This window comes from Falco punctatus (genome assembly GCF_963210335.1).
Source record: "Falco punctatus genome assembly, chromosome: 7".
Lineage (NCBI taxonomy): Eukaryota > Metazoa > Chordata > Aves > Falconiformes > Falconidae > Falco > Falco punctatus.
Window position 1 is genome coordinate 64,684,011 of NC_137587.1, and position 6,494 is coordinate 64,690,504.

General features: G+C 51.1%; 1 long non-coding RNA gene across 1 annotated transcript in view; it reads right to left on the reverse strand.

Moving 5' to 3' along the window:
- Positions 1–4,193, reverse strand: part of LOC308067461 — a 15,560-nt gene extending 11,367 nt beyond the window's left edge. Inside the window, exon 1 of the long non-coding RNA XR_013929626.1 lies at positions 20–4,193. This is a non-coding gene — a long non-coding RNA (uncharacterized lncRNA). The remainder of the gene's footprint in view (positions 1–19) is intronic.
- Between the last annotated feature and the right edge of the window lie 2,301 nt (positions 4,194–6,494).

The following is a 6,494-nucleotide window of genomic DNA, read 5'->3' on the forward strand; positions in this document are numbered from 1 at the left end:
GTTAATTTTCCCTCATTACCATTTCCATAGCTCTGCCTGCACACGCAGGACGGAGCCCTCCAGCCCGCAGCCCCGGCTGCCGCCGTGTGCGGCTCCGGCCGGGCACACCCGCGGGGACACGCAAGTGGCGTGGCAGCACCCCAAAGCCTCGCACCCCTCTCCAGCACCCCCAGCAGCATGCGGCCGTCTCGCTGCTTTTCTCTTCCCCCGTCACCTTGCCTGACCCCCCCTCTTTGTACGTATTTGGGGGTTTCTTTGGGGTTCTATTATTTTTTAAAAGTTGTTCTGCTCGCTATAAATTAGAAGGATTTTTTTTTTTGCTCACCCCGTTTACTTCTTAATCTTTTTTTTTTTTTTCCCCTTGAGTCTTTTCATTCACTGGTTGCAAAAGAAAAGGGGGTTGGTCAACACCAAAATGGCAAAGTTCAGCTTGGAGAAAAAAAAAAAACCCACCCTCCAGCTACCTACAAAGGGGCTCAGGGCTTTGTAATGGCAGAAAGAAACAAAAATGAAAAGAAAATTGCAGTTGAGGCTAAAGTGTGAGAGTGTGTTTGTGTGTATGTATATCTGTGTGTATTTTTAAAGGTTTCTTTGAACTGCCTTTGTGCTGACTAGGCAAAGCTCCTTGCCAATGCTAGTCACGGTTTAAGGAACTTTGAGTTAACCTCTTATATCGAATGAATCTTTTCATTTGGAAACCAATAAATCTCAATCTCTAGCCACCTTTTGTAGAACGGGCTGGGGCTTACCAAGGCAAGGCTGAAGCTTATAATAAAGAAGAGATAAAGTTTGCCAAAGTTTGTTTGTTGGGTTTTTTTTTTCCCTTCCCCTTCTTCCTCCTCTTCTTCTCTCGTAAATAAAAGTTTTGAGATGGCAGCATTTGGAAGCAATCCGGAGAAGGACTTGGATCTATGCATTGTTTCACAGTAAGCCTATTTACTTAAATAGAGTCTTCAGGGATTCAAACACGAAAATGATTTATAGTTTTCCAACAAGTCATTATTTTGGTCAGTTGTTGAGGGTGGGGTTGTGGAAAAGGAGGGGGGTCCATACAGTCTAATAATCAATGTGTGTCTATGGAAAGTGAAAAGGGAGGGGTGGGGAGGGGAGGGTTCTGCAGATAAGTAGGGTTAACACTATAAACATTACAGACAATTGAGTTTTCCCATCTGAGAGGGAGTTGGGGAGAAAAGGGGTCTTCACATTTATCAGGCATTGGAGAGGGTGCGTGTGGGTGTGAATGGGAGAGGGGGGGAAATACATTTCTCAAATCAGTTTGGAGTCGCTCCTTTGGTTTCTGACTCGCACTTTTGCGTATAGGGTATCATTTCTTTGAAGTACTTTGAAATCTGGCGTTGCGTCTAATCTTTGGATGGGAGATGTGACCACGAGAATCAATGTTTTGATTTATTTTTCAGTACTTATCTCCTGTCTAGTCTCCCTCGCTCGCTCGCCCTCTCGCTGATTATGCCATATTTATACGTGTGTATACATTATATACATATTATATATATAATCCCCCTGTAGACATCTTTTTAAAAAATCATTTGCAATTTCTCTTTCACGGAGGCGCAGTTCACTTCTCAACCCCTCTCTTTATCCTGTTTTATTTCAAGACTCTGTCTTCTTGCCGTTACCAAATTGTTCCCATCCAGGAGTTATTAATTACTCTTACAAGGCGGGAGATTCTTAACTAATAACAAAGTTGTAAATTACCACCTTCCCTCAAATATTTCTCATTTGTCAACCCTGATTGATTTGATTAATATTCCACCGGCTGAGATCATTTCAAGTTGCACTATATAATCAGCAGCACCAGGCTGCTGTGTGGAGCTTCTGCTTTCGGAGGTTTCTCTCCAGCCCTTAAGCTGAAGTGTATTTTGCGATTGCTCTAGAGGAGGTAAACGCGGACCTATCGCTTAGAGGACTTTCAGGCGCAGAGGCTGAATACGGTGTCGGGAAATAAAATGAACCAAGCGTGTCTGTTTGGTTAAAAAAACCCAAAAAAAACCAAAACAAAACACAAAAAACCCCACCACCACCCAACCAAAACACACCAAAACAAAACTGGGGCGAAAAGAATCAGAAAAGAAAAAGAAACGAATGACAAGCCCTCATGTAAGCCTGGAAGAAAACACGGGTTTCAGCCCTGCTTGCGAGGCTGGTTCAGCCCTCGCTTGAACTCTCCCACAGTCCCTCCTTGCCTTGCCTCCAGACCGTCACATCGCCTGGAATAAGCACCCAGCACCTCGATTTATGTTTTGCTTGTGGCCTCAGACACACAGAAATAATAATAATAGCAATAGCGTGTAAATTACACCCTTCCCCCCCCCTCTTGAAACGATAGACAATAAACTTGGCTTCAGCCCCTCTTGCTCCACCGCGAGTGGCACTGGGGTTTCTGGTTCAAAACCATCACGTTGGCTTAATTATGTGACTGTAAATAACGGCGCGATCATCTTCCTCTGCTTTTAAGAAAAAAAAAAAAAAAAAAAAAAAAAAAAGAAGAAGAAAAAGAAAAGGTCATCTGGGGGAGCTTCCTGCCCAGTGCCGTAGCCGAACCTACGCGCACCGCTGCGCATATGCGTGCCCCACACCTACCAAGCTGTATATATGATATAACGTGGGAATCACTATATATAAAAGTGACCCCTGCCCGTCTGAGCTCGGGCATCAGATCCCGGCTGCTGCCCTTGCAAATCATCAATAGCCGCTCCCTCCGCCACCACTTGAGTTTTAATCTTAATTATATTAAGTGAAGTAGAGGGTTTGCCATGGAATTGAACATGATGCACGACGGCTGCCTGTTAAATGATCGATTGCGAATATCGCCTTTCTCCTCTCTATCGATATTCACAATACGCCTTATCTGCGGCCGGAGGGGTAGTAGCGCCGGGGCTGGTGGGTTTTGCTGGGTTGGGGTTTTGTGGTTGGGGTTTTTTTCTTTTCTTCTTCTTTTTTTTTTTTTTTTTTTTTTGTGGAAATGTAAAAATGAGAGACTAGAGTGAAATAACATTCCGCCCAGTCACCTGCAATTCAATATGCACACAAGAGACGCCGATGTATATGAGACGATTTTAATTATGATTAGAAGACACACTCTGAGCAAGAAAATAGATTTGGAGGGAGGGGAGGGGGGGGGGGAAGGGGGGGCCGGAGGAGCATTAATGAAATCTTTCCCCGCGATACTAAAAGAAACAAGTGGTTGATACAACGGAGGTGATTTGTCACCCAGCTCCAAAGGGGGGTGGGCGATCGGATCTATGAGCATCAGTCCTTTCTTCCCCCCACCCCACCCCACCCCACCGGCACCTCTTTGAAGCAAATGATATGCCATGATGCCTGCCTAACAGGCAGAGCCTCACACCACGCCTTTGCCGGGCTCTTCCACCCCGGAGCGCCCCCCGCCGCCCCCCCCCGCCCCCGGCTCACGGGCACTGAGCGGCGGCGAGCCCGGCCGCAGACATGCGGCATCAGCTCGGAGCAGCGCCGTGCTCAGGCCTTAAGTAGATTGATTGTATTTGTGCACATGAAACCTTTTGTCTCGGCCCGCGGATCACCGGCCTTTTCAAACGCAGCCGAGAAACAGTTCAGGGTCACTGGCAATTTCCAGCCCCGGTGGCGGGGGGGGGGGGGGGGCACAGGCAAAAGGTGACCCCGGCCAGCCGCCTCCCGGACTCGGGAGCCGGAGGGGAGGCGGTGGATGTGCGGAGCGGCTGGCGGAGCGGACAGGACCCCCCCCTCTCAGCCCAGGTCTGCCCTCCGCAGTCTCCTGCCGCTCCCCCGGGCCTGGGGGGCAGCCAGCCCCAGCCAGTCCCCCGCCCGCAGCCCCCCGCCCGCCCCGCGCCGGTGCTGTGCAGGAGCCGGCTATTTTTCTCAGGATGTGCCTTCCAAGTGGCATAATCTGTAGGAGTGTGAATCTGTTCTCGTTATGTTTGTCCCCTTCGGTATTTCTACAGGCTCTTTTTTTTTCTTTCCTTTCTTCCTCCCCCCCCCCCCCTTTTTTTTTTTTTCGGTATAAATTAACTCCGACTGAAACCACCAGATTGTTCCGAGGAGACTACCTCCCTAATGACTTCATCTCCAAAAGTTGACTGACACTCTAGCGAACTGCCAACACCTGTTTCCCAGCACCCAGACTCCAGAACCCACCAGACCTCGTAAATTTAGCTTCTCCCTTCTCCCCCCCCCCCCCCCCCAATAGATGACGTGAATATCTAAAGGGAAGGGGGAGGGGGAGATGGAACTAGGTCACATTTTAAACTTTTTATTTTTCATCTCTCCTGAGCGAAATCTGGAGATTAAAGGGCCGGACACCTCCTGCCGCTGCCCAGCCCCGCGGGGTGCCCGAGGCTGGTGGAAGCCCCGAGGTCAGGGTCGGGCTCCGGGGCTGGGGGCTGCCCGCGGGTCCTGCTTAGGCAGGATTTAGGTGCAAAGCTCAGCCCTGGCCGGCAGGTCCCCGGGGGTGTAACCACGACCCCAGCCCTTTCCTCCCCCGGTGCCTCGCCCCTGCCTTTTCCAGAGAACGCTCCAAATCTCGGGCGCTACCGTTCCCACCGGGGCTCCGCAGCGCCTCTGCCCCGCAGGTCCCTCCCCAGCCCCCGCCGGGCCCGATCCTGCCTCGCGGCAGGGATGGTGGCAGGCCGGGCCAAGGGACAGGGACCGCACCGGGAAATAGGCCACCCCGGAAAGAGGGGCCGAGCCCCGAGGGCGAGGAGGAGGATGGGCACGGCGGCGGGCAGCGCACCCGGGGCCCGGGGGGGGCTGGACCCGGCGCCAGCCCAGGAGCGCCGGGCAAAAGGAGGTGGTGATGCCCGGTTCCCCGGCACCCCCGTCGTTCCCCGCACGGTTTTCAGAGGGGAGGGGGAAGAAAGAAAAATGTCTTGTCAAAAGGGGAAAATCTTTTCCAGCTGCAGCTGCGACCTCGCCGGAGAGGCTGCGGGGAAACGGCTGGGAGCCGGCCGGGAGCGGGCACCCAGAGCCCGGCTGCCCCGCGGCCCCCGCTCCGCTCCGGGGCGGCCGCCCCCCTGGCCGGGGCTTAACCCGAACCCCTGCTCCCCGTGCAGAAGGGCTCTGTCCCCCCACTTTGTTCACATCCCTCCCTCCAAACCTCCCACGCTGTCCGGGGGGAGCCTTTACCACCGGGCCTAGAGCCCAGCGCAGGAGGAGGGCGAGGAAAGCCCCCAGTGCCCTCGGCATCTCTGCAGGATGCTCCTTAATCCCGGCAACATCTCCCTCTCCTACCTCCCTCCTCATTTCTCCAGTGGAGCTACACACCCCGAGAGGAGCCAGCCCGCTGTTGGGGGCACAGGTTTTGCGTGTCCTGGGGCGAGGGGAGAGATTTTGGGGGGTTACTGGGGCACGGTCACATTACAGCGGTCTCCATCCCGAGCGGAAACTCCAGGCTCCCAGAGCATCCCGCCCCACCCCGCCGCTACAAAGTTGGAAGTTGTTTTCTCTAGAAAAAAGCCTCCTGAAATTAATAGGCTGCAAACATAATTAATAGGTGGAATATGCAAAACGTTTGCGGTGTTTAAAAGGCTCATGGCAGATCCGCGTGCCTGTGCGAGATACTGAAATGTTGCAAGTGCTGGATATTAATGGGTAGGTTTTACGTAGCTTAAAAAAAAAAAAAAAAAAAAAGAACCAGGTTTTCTTTTTCTCACTTCTCGCTCTCCCTCTCTCTAATCCAGGAATCATTAGCAACCCCCTCTGGCTACATGTTTTGCATCAGTGAAACATTATGACATAGTTGTAATACAAACTCCGCTGACTTGCTCTGCATCTTGTGGTAGGAAGTGCAATAGCAATAAAAGCATTTTTAAAAAAAGACTCCGAGCATTAAGTCGTCTACCTGAAATACTCTTTTCTTAACCCCCTCCCCCGAAAAAAAAAAGGGGGGGGGGGGGGGGCAAGGGGGAACGAGGCAACTTTTCAGCCCGTGGGATCCACTGTCTGCACAGGGCAGGGGGAATTTCTTTGCAATCTTTTCTAACTCCTGGGGTTTTTTTCCCTTTTCGCATAATTCTGAGTATTTTTCATAATTTCTGGGTGTTGTTGCATCCCCCTGCGCTGCCCCTTCGCACCCCCTGGTCTTAACAAACCCGGACCAGGGACATTATCTCCCCGTAATATTAATTGTCAAAAGCAGCCTTTGCTCAATTATCTCTCTTCCACCTGTCGCAGCTGTTGGGTTATATTGTTCCCGGTAGAAATTCTCGCTGGAATTAAAAAATAGAGCGATTTTTCTCTTCTTTTCTGCTTTCTTTGAAATAATCCAATTGTGCTACCGCCGGCCGGGGGCCCGGCTGCTCCGCACCTCTATTTTCTCCATTACTCATTAACTAATATTCGCTACTTTCTGGTAAAGTCAAATGGCTCTTAATAGCTCTTTATATTCTCGGAATAACATGTGGAAGCTCTTAATCAATACTTAATAGCACGTTTCATGCTAAACAACTACCATGTGCGCTGGTGGGCAGGAATTCTCTGTA